The 12,401-nt window shown below is 45.7% G+C and overlaps 1 long non-coding RNA gene across 1 annotated transcript; it reads left to right on the top strand.

Moving 5' to 3' along the window:
• LOC111922935 (uncharacterized) lies at nt 1-7,960 on the top strand. The gene is made up of 3 exons (XR_002860821.2): nt 1-127; nt 5,932-6,082; nt 7,838-7,960. It is a non-coding gene; the product is annotated as an uncharacterized LOC111922935 (long non-coding RNA).
• The last annotated feature ends 4,441 nt before the right edge of the window (nt 7,961-12,401 follow it).

The following is a 12,401-nucleotide window of genomic DNA, read 5'->3' as shown; positions in this document are numbered from 1 at the left end:
TGTTTGGGACTATTAGGTGCCCAGTGGCAGGACTAGAGGCAATGGGCACGAACTGAAGCACAGGAGGTTCCCTCTGAGCATCAGGAAACACTTTTTCAACTGTGAGGTAGCACAGTTTCCCAGAGAGGTTTGTAGAGATTCCCTTCTTGAAAATATTCGAAAGCCATTTGGACGTGGGTCTGGACAACCAGGTCTAGGTGACCCTGCTTGAGGGGATTTCCAGAGATCCCTTCCAACCTCAACCAGTGTGTGATTCTCTGATAAAACAAGGTCAATATTGTCCCATTAGAAATGGGAACATGCCATCTGCATTGACCACCATATCCAGCTTCATAAAAGAAATTATAAGACATTACTTGCTGTATTTTGCTTATGATTTGTAGCCTGCATGTATCTCTCTATGTTTAGGCAGCAGCTGATCATAATTATTTAGCTGAGTGTTTCTCCAGGGATAATGAATGAAACTGAGTTCTAGTTTCTGTGCCCTGGAGAGGCAGGAGAGCAGAGATCTTCCTTGAGGCAAACAGGATTGGCCTCAGCACATAACCCACTTTTTTGAGGACTGTAATTTTTCAGAGAGACTGAAATATTTAATCAGCAGTGACCTAATAACATGTATGTGGCAGGTGCAACAGGGCTCAGTGAACTAATGAAGTATGGATGGCCCTGGCTCAAGAGTAGGGGGGATGAATCGGGAGGCTAATATGGGATGAGCCAGCCAAAGAGATTATTTTCTTGCACAGGCAATAGGGAGAGCTCCATAAAGCTGTCTGAAATCCTGCCTTCCTAGAAATCCACTCCTTTAAGCTTGTGGACTGGATTCTTTGGCCCCCAGAGAGAGACAGGATGCCTTTCCCCTTATCTGTAACCAGCTAACAAGGAAATAGAGACCTGGACTTTATTCAGCATTAGCATGAAAACAGCTGGGAAAGCAAAACTGGTGGGACTGACTGGGGGCAGGGGCTGAGCCCTGTCAGCCAGTGTCCTGCACAATGCACGGCACAGGGGCCTCTGACAGACAACTGCTAGTAAATGTAGGTATTAAAGGGGTGGGTTACAGTTATTCATAAAATATTATCTTGAAGAAAAAATCTAATCATGAGAGGAAAATGTGTTTGAGGCTGTCTTTGCTGTCATGGTGTTTGATTCTTTGACACTGACACTGCTGATGAGAGTCTGGCTCTCAGATGTCTGCGGCCAGAAAAGTAAGATAGTCCAGGCATTAGCACATGAGCCATGTAAAAATCTGGATTCAGATCCTTTTCTGTGGTCTGGGGAAGTCATCAGAGGTGGAGTTAACCTTTCTTGATTCCACCTGGTTAGGAACTAAAGCCTTGGTGTCTAGTTGCCTCGGCTGCCTCTGGACTAAGAAGGAGAGAAGAGCACTTTTGGAGAGCAGGCTCCTGCAGTGCTGCTTTGCTGGTGAGCACGGGAGGGCTGCCAGCACCTCACTGTGGCCTGTCACTCTTGTGTCCCAAACCACCTTGCAGCAGCACAGCTCTCTGCCTTCCCAGCCCTGCAGCTGCTCCTTCCTACCATGGCAATGGCCCGTGAGCCCCCTGCCATCCTGACCAGGGGAGAAAAACGAGCTAACACCAACCTGGCAAAAAAACATGCCATCTTACCCCAAACTAATTCCTTCCTTTGGCTTGTGACGAGGCCATTTGTGCAGCTGGTGGTGAGGAAAGGATCAGCAAACAAGCTAAGGAGCCCATGCCATCCTCATGTCTGCACTCAGTAGCCAAATACCAAATACCTTGTTCTGCAAACCAGGCCATTATCTGTGATGGGCTCCTGGAAAAGAATTAAGGCTATTTGACCAAGTAAGGGCAGAGCCAAGTCCTTACCCAGCAGTGCAGAGAGGTTTTACAGCAGCAGGGTGTGGAGGAGCCCTTCCTCTGGGCACTGGTGCAGGGCAGGGTACCACAGCGTGGTGTCACATCGCTGTAGCACCGTGACTCATCAGCTCAGCTGGGCCCTGTGCACTCTTAATCCATCCCGGGCTGTTTCTCACATCGAGCTGCTTTGAAAGTTTGAGAAAGTTTGCTTTGCTCTTGATTCCTCATTTTTGCACAGCTCACTCCATCTGGGCCTGAAAGTCAAAGCACTGAAATGTTGCAATAACAGCTGTGCTTGCAAGCCTCCTATCCCAGCTGATAATTAAATGCAGAATATCTCAAGAAAAACTCATATCTAGAGAAGACAAGCCCAGCTGTTAAAAAAAACCCAACAAAACCAAAACAACTGAAATAAACATCTGAATATGCAGGTGCTTGTGCAAATTAAAGCTGCTCTCCCCTTCTCAGGTTAAAGATTTAGCTGAGGTCATGAAGGACCTCTCCTATTGTTTAAAGCTGCTGGTGCATGAACTCATAGTTGTGTTAAGCAGCTATTGGCAGGTACACAAAGTGTCCACAGCCATCACTCCCAACATCTAGTGTTTGAGAAGATGGATTCTCTGCAGGCACTGCCTGGGATTGTTAGTGTGCCCTGTACCTCCCCAGCCTGCCAGGCAGTGCAGGGGCACCGATCAGTGTGCAGGCCCTGAGCTACAAGGAAAGGTTATTTACTCAAGGCTGGCCGAGGGCAGGGCTTCACCTGAAGCCAGCTGGCCTCAGCCAAGGTAAGATTGATGGTGCAGCTGTTGGTGGTAAGAAAAGATCCACCTGATTATAGATAATGTCTATCTTGTGTCTCTCTGGCTTGTATGGGGGGTTGAACAAAATGTGAGCAGATCAGAGCAGCTGACCTGAATGAATGTTTGTTTTTCCTCTGTTCAGCTGGGGCTTTTTCTGGGTTTAATTTGCTCGCAGACTGCAGTACAGAGAGCAATACCTGCATACCCCGAGACTGGGCTCACTGCTGTCCTCCCAGCAGTGGCAGTGGAAGACATAAACAGCACTTGCCTTGGGTACATCTTATCTGAAAAAGTGTGTGTTATCCCTGGTTTCCATGGTCTGTCTGGGAACAGCTCTAAAAGCTGTAAATGGCCTGGGACTCCTCTGGTGGAAGACCTAGTTTTCTCAATGGTGACATTTCAGTGTTTCAGCTGCAAAGCGCTGGGTGTGAGCAGTGTGAGCAGTTTGGGGTCCAGGTGATAGATCAGGCTGCCAAGGGCACCCAGAACCCACAGGACAGCTCTCCACACTTCACCTGCCAGGCTGGAGGGTATCCAGTGCCCACCAGGGTGGGTCCAGGCAGAGCTGCCATGTGGAAGTGCTCCAACTTCTCATGTTTATGCAATAAAGCCATCAGGGCATTTTCATCAAGGTCTTTCTGTTCCTTCAGTCTATAAAACCTTGATTAGTTAATTTTGGGACAATATTTATTCCTTCAGGCATATATGGTTGGGAAGAGGATGGTTTGATGGGAAGAATGGCCAGTGCTTGTTCCCAGGGGCAGGAAGGGCATTTTGGAGGACATGCTACACATCAGCGCTTTTGTGGAAGGTAGGCACACTTGAACTCTTGGAGAAGTGTGCTTCATAAATCAAGGAACAACTTTCCTGAAAATAGAAGGTTGGAGCAAACAGGGGAGGTGATGGGTAAACACTGGTGTAGTTCATGTCTGCCTCATTCTTCACAGCATTAGCTGTTTAACACAGCATTAAAATGCTCTCCTGAAACTAAAAGGAGACATATCTAGCCTTTGTATTTGTGAAATGAATTTTGAAAACTGCAGATCAAGTTCAAACTGCCATTGGGTTTGCTTCCCAGGTCTACAGAAGTCTTGAAACCACAGTTTTGAGAGGCAATTAACTCCTTAACCTCAAGATGTGCATTGACATGCAGCGTTGTTAAGGGTTCTCTCACTAATCACTTCTGTGGTCGTTAATCAGCTGACACACACATTCCTCGACTCCAGACAGCTCCTCAGACAGCCAAAAGTAACGACCCTCCTCTAAAGCAACCTCTGCAACACATCCTTAATTCTTTCCATATTGCACATGTTTTCTTAATACACAAAGCTGTGGTGTACTGAGTTTGTGGAGGCAGCATAAAATTAGTATAAAAACAAATAATACTGAATCTACTATGCTTATTTTATTACTCTGGTTGCATTTTATTTATTAAAAGCCCTTTTTTTCTTTCACTTTTTTTTTCTTCACTTCAGTGAGCTAGCTGACAAATTCCCCAGCTCTTACACTTGATCTTTGCAGAACTTAGGGGATTTGTTAGAAAATTTAGTTTGAGCTTACAAACTTCTTGAGATAGAGGGCTAAATTCCCTTTCAATGATGAGCTCTAGCTGACAGGAGACTTCAGCAGGAGTTTCAATCAAATAGTTATCACCTCCACTGACTTCCCCTTTTGAGTGAGGCTCCAAGGGGTCAGGTATCTCCTGACCTCAAATAGTTCCTCCTGCCAGTGCTGAGCTTCTGGGTGTCCTGGCTCCCACAGGGAAAGGGGTCCCATGGGTTGCCATTTCTGTTCCAGTTGCCTCTCCAGGTAAAGGTTGCTCAGATGAGGCTTTTCCTGCCCTTGGTAAGTGTTGCCATCAGCCAACACTGCAAGGTCTGGGTTCTGGGACTGGATAATGGTAAGCATTTCTCAAGGTAAATATGGGTATTTAGTTGAGAAGTTGCCACAAATGTTAGCCTGGCTTTCAGCACTGATGGTGTGATTGGTGTGTAATGTCAGCTGAAGATAAGAGGCTAAAACTCTCTAGGGGAAAAAAAAAAAAGAAGTTAAATGAGCTTGAATGAGAAATATGCTGCATGCTGGTTAATCCTCCTTGATTTAGTGCTAACTGGAGGACCAGGAAAGCTCCATTTTTTCCCCCACATTTAAATAAAAGACAGTTGATGCCATTTCTTCCAAAAAATAGAAATCATGACTAATTTAAAACATTTTAAAAATTCTCAATAGATAAAACTAGTTATCATTTCAAAATAAAATTTCTAAAAGTAGTATTAGGTAATTCCCAGAGTGGTCTGTAACTTTAGCTCTTTGCATTTTGCCTGTTTGCTGTGAGGTACCTTAAAAGGGACTTGAGTGTGAGGGGCTTTGAGAATTAAAGGCATTTGTCTTGCCTGCATGACAAATATGGAGGGTGAAGTCAGGGCTTTATGATCTTCAGCAAGCTCATGGCTAGTTATTTTCTCTCAGCCTGTCATCACATCCCTATCTTTCCCCACCACCTGCCCCCAGCCCCTTGTTGCTTTGGATTTGGATATCTCTGAAGGTCATTAGAGATTTCAAAAAGCTCTTTTTTACCAGTCATGCCTATTGAAAGGATGGTCAAGTTTTGTTTTCCTCTCACTCTTGATGCTCCTCTCTGACATTATTTTCCATTTTCCTCAGCTTGCACAATTAAATGGGCCACTGCCACCTCCCTGTTCCCCTGCCTATTTCCTGCTGATCCTGATGAACTGTCAGTAGTTACCTGTGTGGGTTGTATGTACACAGGGCAGGGTTTGCTGAATCAAGGCATTCCATCATTTTTTCTTATTAGAGTAATAAATCCTTAGGGAGACTTCACTTTTTGCAGTAGAACTCATTTTAATTGAAAACTTAGGAAGCCTTGGAATCTATGGATAGCACATGGTCAAAAAAGAAGGGAGGGAAAGGGAAAAGGGAAGGGCCACTGACAGCAGTGGTGCTCTGCAGTTCTCTACATTCCTGTTTTTGACTGACTCTTTAATGACCCTGTTTGACAGCATCATTTCTCATGGTCCTTACTTCTTCCCATCAAAGACTAACCTTCCCAACATTAGTCACCTCCTGAAAAGTGGTTGGGTATTTTGGGTGCTTGGGAAGCAAAGCTAAGCTGACCTCATAATTTTCAATTCTAATTTTCAATCTCTCACAGCCTCTCCTTCAGTGTGACTTCCCTCTCAAAGAGAGGAATGAACTCTAAATTAGGATTATGCCAACTGCTTCTATGGCCTTTAAAAACACATAACCATTTCCATAAATTTCCATCTTACCAGGGGTCACCCAGCATCTCTAAAGCCAAGTTCATGATCTGAAATTCTGCTCTCTGGAGGATATTTACATGTGCACTTCCCACAGATCAACCACACTTTTCCAGAGGCATCGCTGTTGGAATAAAGCCCCTAAGGAAGACTCCGTGCCAAGCAGGTGGGAGCAGACAGCAGCAGCACTTGGGCAGGGAGAGCAGACTGCTGAGGGGGCAAAGGGGCTGCCAGGGAAAGAGCAAGGAGGTTTTAAGGTCTGAACAGAGGGGATATGGGAACAAAGAGGCTCTGCCCCTGTTGTAAGCTTTCTTGCGAGTCTGTGTTCCCCAGTGAGCAGCTTCATATGTGAAGGTTAAGCCCTGGTATAAGCACATGGAAACACTGAGGATGCACCAAGAAACAAGAAATTGTGCACAAGAAACAGCTGTTTAGCTGTTCAACCTATTGTGTTTGGTTGAAGGGATTTTCTGGCCTGCTGTGACTTGGTATGGTAAATTTAGTACTGGCTTGTACTTTTACCACACTGAGGTTTTCATATGTCCTTGCTGGCTCCTGTTCTCCATCAGGGCATCCCTGCATTTGGCACAGACAGGTGATAATGCCACAGAGAGACAAATTTTTCTCAACACATGATCTGCTCTGGGACTTCTGTCACTGTAGTATGCAGCAGCCCTAAAGCTGAACCAAGCTCTATCCCCTGTGCTTCACCAGCTGTGAAAGCAGGGCTCCCAGAGGCTGCACCAGCCAAGTGCAGGTCACTTCTCAGTGGGTGGTGAGCCCTTGCTGTGTAACCCTCTCAGCACCAGGGACCCCAGGCAAGAGGTGGCCTGGGCACCCTCGATGGAGACAGGTGCCCAAGGCAGTCTGCCAAGGGACAGGGGTGGCTGCTGCCACAGAGGATGGAGATGGCCTCACCTACCTGCTGCTCTGGCCAGCCTTCTCTGGGCAAAAAGCACTTGTGGTTTGGAAGGAAATGAGAGATATTTACCACAGAGAAACTGTATTGGCTACGTAACTCCTTGCTGGCAGAAGTAGTTTGGCAAGATAAACATAACCGACATAATTGGGTCCAATTTCTTTAAATGCACTGCCCTGTATAATGAGAATAACTGAGGCCTTTTGCTGCCAGGTTGTTGAGTCACAAATGTGAAAGAAAGAAACCCAAAATAAACAAATTACTGAGGGGTTTGAGCTGGCTACTTTGGATCTATTTTTAAGCAAGACTTTAGCTGTAAGAATCTTGAGATTTAAGATTCTGCCTGTATCCTGCGTAAATAGCATTTGGCACTCCAGTGAAGTTCAGTGCTCAAAATTCAAGGAATAGCTTTGGTTTGGGTTCATCTGGAGATATATTGTCAGCAATTGTTGATTTTTTGCAACACCCACAGCATCTGTAGTCGTGTAAAGCACGTGAGCTCGTGTTGGCCTTAAGTAAAAGTGGCAGCAATAGCAGCCAAGTGCTGTTCACAGTGTCAGCTCAGATAAACCTCTCTTTCTTCCTCGAGGGCAGCCCCATTTCCTGAAAGTGCAAACCCACACAGTTTTCATGGGAGTGTGAAACACAAACTGCTGTGCTGTAGCTGAAACACGCTCCCCTGACCCTCTGCTGCTTCTCGGCTCCTTGAGCAGAGAAGGAAGGTGGGTTTGAACTGGCTCATCTGAACAGCTCAGGGCTGTTTTTTGAGCAAAACCTTACAGATTTGTGAATATTCACAGATGCGCTCAGATATGACCCTAAGTGAGATTTCCTCACTTTTATAGACTCAGAGACGAGGGCAAAACTCATCCAGCCCATCTCTCTGCCATCACAGGTTTGTTTTCACTGTATTTCCTACAGCAAACATTGCATGAGTTGTCCTAGTTTGAGTCAAGGTGAAACTTGCCTGCCTGCATAAAGAAATGTTGCTTTTTTTCACAGCAAAATGGCAGTCTTGCTTTGCAGTGCCAACACAGATGTCACTCACCACTGGCAGCTCACACTGAGCTGCTGCAGCCTGAGGAGCCCACTCTTCAGACACAGAAGGCAGCTCTGAATCCATCCAACTATTTATTGGAATAAAGCTTTGAATGTAATAAAGCTTCCTTTCTTGATCTGGGAGCTCTTCAGATGGTGAAAAGGACAACAGACTTGCAGACATCCCCTCATGGCTCAAGCCCCCTCTCTGTCCCTTAAGGCTGTAGCAGCAGGGTATCTCACTGCTCTTGAGGAGGTTTTTTTATCTCATCTGGGAGCAGAAGTCAGTTCCATGTAGCCACCAAAGCATCCATAGAACCAGGTGGCCAGGATGCAGAAGCCTGGCTCCTGCACCCACCAAGTTCCAACCCTCAGTCTTTGGTTTGCAGCTATTTAGATGAAGACAGGAGTAAAATAGATTTGGAAACAAGTTATAATCTTCTACCCTGTTCCTTGCTGTGGTTCACTGCACATCTGCACAAACATAGGCTTGAGGGGGTCTGGGCCCACAGAGACCCTCTGGCCTCACTTGTGTGCCTATCTTTGGGTGACACATGGCAAAACCAAGCTTGTAAGTGTTCCAGGGCACCTTCCCTGGCTTCTGTCAGGTGCCACAGGGCTCTTCTGCAGCCGTGGCTGGGGGCACTGCTGTATGCTGACAGTGCATTACACTTCCATGGATCATTCACTCTTTCTGAATATCTGAAACCATGAAGAACACTGTTTATTGATTATTATCCTTTATCAGCAGGCAGAGGGGCACATAGTGGGAGTGAGAGAGGGGTCTGGACTCTGCCCTCCTCCAGCACCCCACGGTCAGGTGCCCCATGTAGACCTCTCCTACAGCAGGGAGCCAAGGATAAGGGGAACTGGAGCTTACTTCTGTCAGGAAGCGTTTGCAAAGCTCAGACTGACACGCTGAGGCGAACAGCAAACGCTCCCAGACCACATAAATAAGCCGTCACTTTGAGCGAGTATGTAACTGAAAAGCAAGCAGATTGGAAAATTATCTAAAAATAGTGGAGCAAAGATTAGCAGCACAAGCATCAGCTCAGAAGCATCAGGACACTCCTGGGCTTATTCAAATCACAAGTTCTTAAAGGAGGATTGCAAAGACGTTGAAAATACACAGACAGCTCTACCCGTTACTTGGGTTTGCCTGAACTCCAGGAGAGCACGATGTTCCTGGCAGGGCACAGCAGCTACCTGGGAAGTCTTAGCATTTTTAATGAGGGTTATGAAGAATTCTATTATCATGGAAAGGAATATAATAATTTTCTCAATAAAAAAAGCTCCTTAGTCAGTAACCACTGCCTAGCTCTTGGAGGCAATTCAGCCTTCTTTAGCTGTCATTTCAGAAGACATATGGCAAGAACGAGATCAAATTCATATTGCCTTTCATATCAGGAAAATTTCCCATTAATAATAGGTTTGTCTTTATAAAATTTGTCTTGGAGTAAAATAATTTGAGCTATGTGGGGTTTTATGAGACACTCTAGAGGGAGAAGTCTGCAGAAATTTCTGACCGTCTCCTCTCTTTACCTTCCTCACTTCAGACCCTGTTAAGAATTTCACAGTCTTCTAGTTTGTTTCAGTTGCTTTTGCAATTTCTCCCACCTTTCTGCAGTCCTTTTTGGCTTAGTTTTGTAATCATTATCCATGAACTATTTATTGCTTTATTGAACCATCATGGCTCATGAACGCATGTTTTCTTTCCCTTATTTTTCCTACTTTTTATAGTGTATTCATTAAAACTTGCATCCCTTGTTGTGGGAGTGCAATACCAACCTATAATACTAATTGCTGTTGCGGGATCTTGGTAGCAGAGCTGCCTTTGTTTTCTCCCAAGCTGACACCTCCCTTGCAGTTCTCTTTGAATCCTCACCATGGTGGCCTGGAGCAATGAGCTTGCCATGAGATCCTTCAGAAGCTTTCCCCCTGCAGCTGTAGAGGTGACTCAGCTGTCCAGAGACTGCTGTGATCTGATCTCTCTCTGGTCAATAAGGGCTTGGTGATGGATGAGCTGAACCAAAAGCTACCTGCTGCTACAGGAGGGGAGAGCCTGTTCTCCTCCATCCTGGACCCCCTCTATGCCCTTCTCTGAACTCCAGGCTGCACTACCCACTCCTCACCTCCCTGACTCTCCTTGCACCAGCTCTGGCACTCATCTCATTGTAAGATAAGCCAATTTGAACCAGTAAAACAGCAGATCTGTGAGACAGTCATTCAGCTTGAGGTGCCTTGTGAAACCATACCCTCCAGCTAAAATCATATCTGCACATTAAGCTATATTTGGACACAGTTCTCACCATAACAAGAAGGAGTAAACAACCTTTCATTTCTTAAAATTGGAATTACAAGTTATGGAGGGTATGGAAAAAAATGTCAGCAGTGGATATGAAACAGCTACTAGATTATATGACCACTAAAATCCAACTTTTGTGTCATTTTTCATGAGGTGGCATTTCAGTGGGCAAGCTTGAGCAGCTACACTAAAATAACCCACTCTTGTTAGCAACTCAGCTACTTCTCCTGCTGGTTTGCCCTGCAGCTTCAGATGGGTCATCCCTTTTAGGCCCTCTGTGTATCCAGCTGTGAAGCTGTTGTCTGCTGTGCACCAGGATGCTCCATAGGCTCTACAGCAGGCTGGGAACAACAGAGGTAGCAAATTTTTAAGAGGGAGATGTTGCAGTCCTTTCTATTTTTTGACTTGCTCCCCTTGTCTCATGTGCACCCCTAATTTCCAGGAGAAAAATGTCCTGAGCTCTGGCAGTAATTATTAAGAGGACAGGTTATTATTAAGCAGGTTCAGTAAGCTAAGCAGGGATCACAGAGCAAAGGGTGTACCTGGGAACTTATAGAACTACTTTTGAAAAGTGCTTTAAAGATGAAGCATGCTTCTTCATCATGTGTTCTCATTATAATGACCAGTCTTTCTATCTACAGAGGAGCAATGGCACCTGCCAGGGCTTGCTACTGCTCTCCCTGTGTCGCTGTCAGAGTAGAGAGGGTCAGTTTAGAGAGGCTGTGCTGGCAGCCTGAGCTGGAAGTGCTGCTCTGGCTGCACCACTGCCTTCCCTTGCTGTGCTGGGAGAGCCTTCTGTAGCTCTGATGAAATGGGGACAGTAGTTACCTGCAGCTTGTCCCCTCAGTGCCGTGAGAGTGCACTCATTAGCCCTGGCAGAGTACACAGCCACCTGGATAAAAGGGAGAGATAAGTGCTCGGCTTCGTTGTTTGAAGACCCAGATCAAAGAACCAAGGGCAGCCTTGATTTACCACTGAAGGTACACCTGCAAGAAATGTCTGATTAGGAATCAAGCAATAAAACCACTGACAGCAAAAACAACAATGAAGGCATGAAAAAAGTTTGCAGCTGGTCAGCTGGAACACAATGAATCAAGGAAAACCACAAAGCAACCGCTGCGTTTTTTCTGACACTTTTTACCATCTTGTTGCAAAGACTTTCAAAACAAAACAAAACAAACACTCCACAGGATATGCAGCTTGGGTTTTTTAAGGTTTTTTTAAAGGAAACAAGGAAAGGGCAGAAAGGGCTTTCCTTCCTTTCCTTCCCCTCTAATAACTGCAGCTTTTGGAGGAAGGAGGTCCTACGGAAGATGTTAATGATTGAACAATAAATTCCTGGTAGTTAAAGCAGCACTGAAGCACAAATCTGTCTGTGCCTCTATTCCCTGCCACTCTGACAACCAGCAAATGTTGTCAGGCCTAAAGCCACCAAGAAATATTCCTGCTCCCCAGCAGCACTTCGTAGTCTTTATGCCCCAGTGTCTCCAGATAAGCACCTTCACACGGTATTAGGTACAGGCTGACATGTTTTATACATCCCCTCTTGTCAGTAGGCACTCACATTCCTGCAAGGTTAAGAAAGGGCATTCATCCCATCAGAGAGCAGTACAAGGATGCAGAAAGATAGGTCACAGTTATCCAGGAACAGAGAAGAGGTGGCACAGACTTTTCTGGGGAGCAAGCCCTGGGTGCTGGAGGGATCTGCACCTTGACCTCTGAACAGCAGACATGCCTCTACCCAGGCTTGGGGCAGGGGGAAGCCACCATTTCCCACCTCTAGTGCCATCCATCAGCATGACACAATGAGTTTCCCAGTTTGTAAGGTACCTCAGGACAGACATGAAGAGCCAGTGTCTGGAAAGCAGCCAACTAACAGGAGGGGAGAGGTGACAGGGAACTGCTGGTCACATAGGGCATGAGCTGCAAATCAGAGCTGAGTGTCAGGGAGAGGGATTTTTCCCTTGGAGCAGCAGAGACACCTTTTTCCTTTACTATAACAAAAAATCAAGCCTACTTCAGCCTGTTTCTGTGCCTCATGAAGACCAAAGGGCTGGGGCTGTGTGGGTTCAGAGGGTTGTGTTAAAGTTCCTTGCAGGACAGGGAGGAACAGACAAAGCAGACATGAAAGGCAGCAGTCAGGAAATGTCATGGAATCTTTCAGCAAATCTAGGAAACTTGTTTTGATTAAGTTTATACAGAAACACTTAAAGAAAATAGAGA

Source organism: Cyanistes caeruleus, chromosome 3 (assembly GCF_971803275.1).
Source record: "Cyanistes caeruleus chromosome 3, bCyaCae1.hap1.1, whole genome shotgun sequence".
NCBI classification, from domain to species: domain Eukaryota; kingdom Metazoa; phylum Chordata; class Aves; order Passeriformes; family Paridae; genus Cyanistes; species Cyanistes caeruleus.
This window is presented reverse-complemented; position numbering and strand designations above follow the sequence as displayed.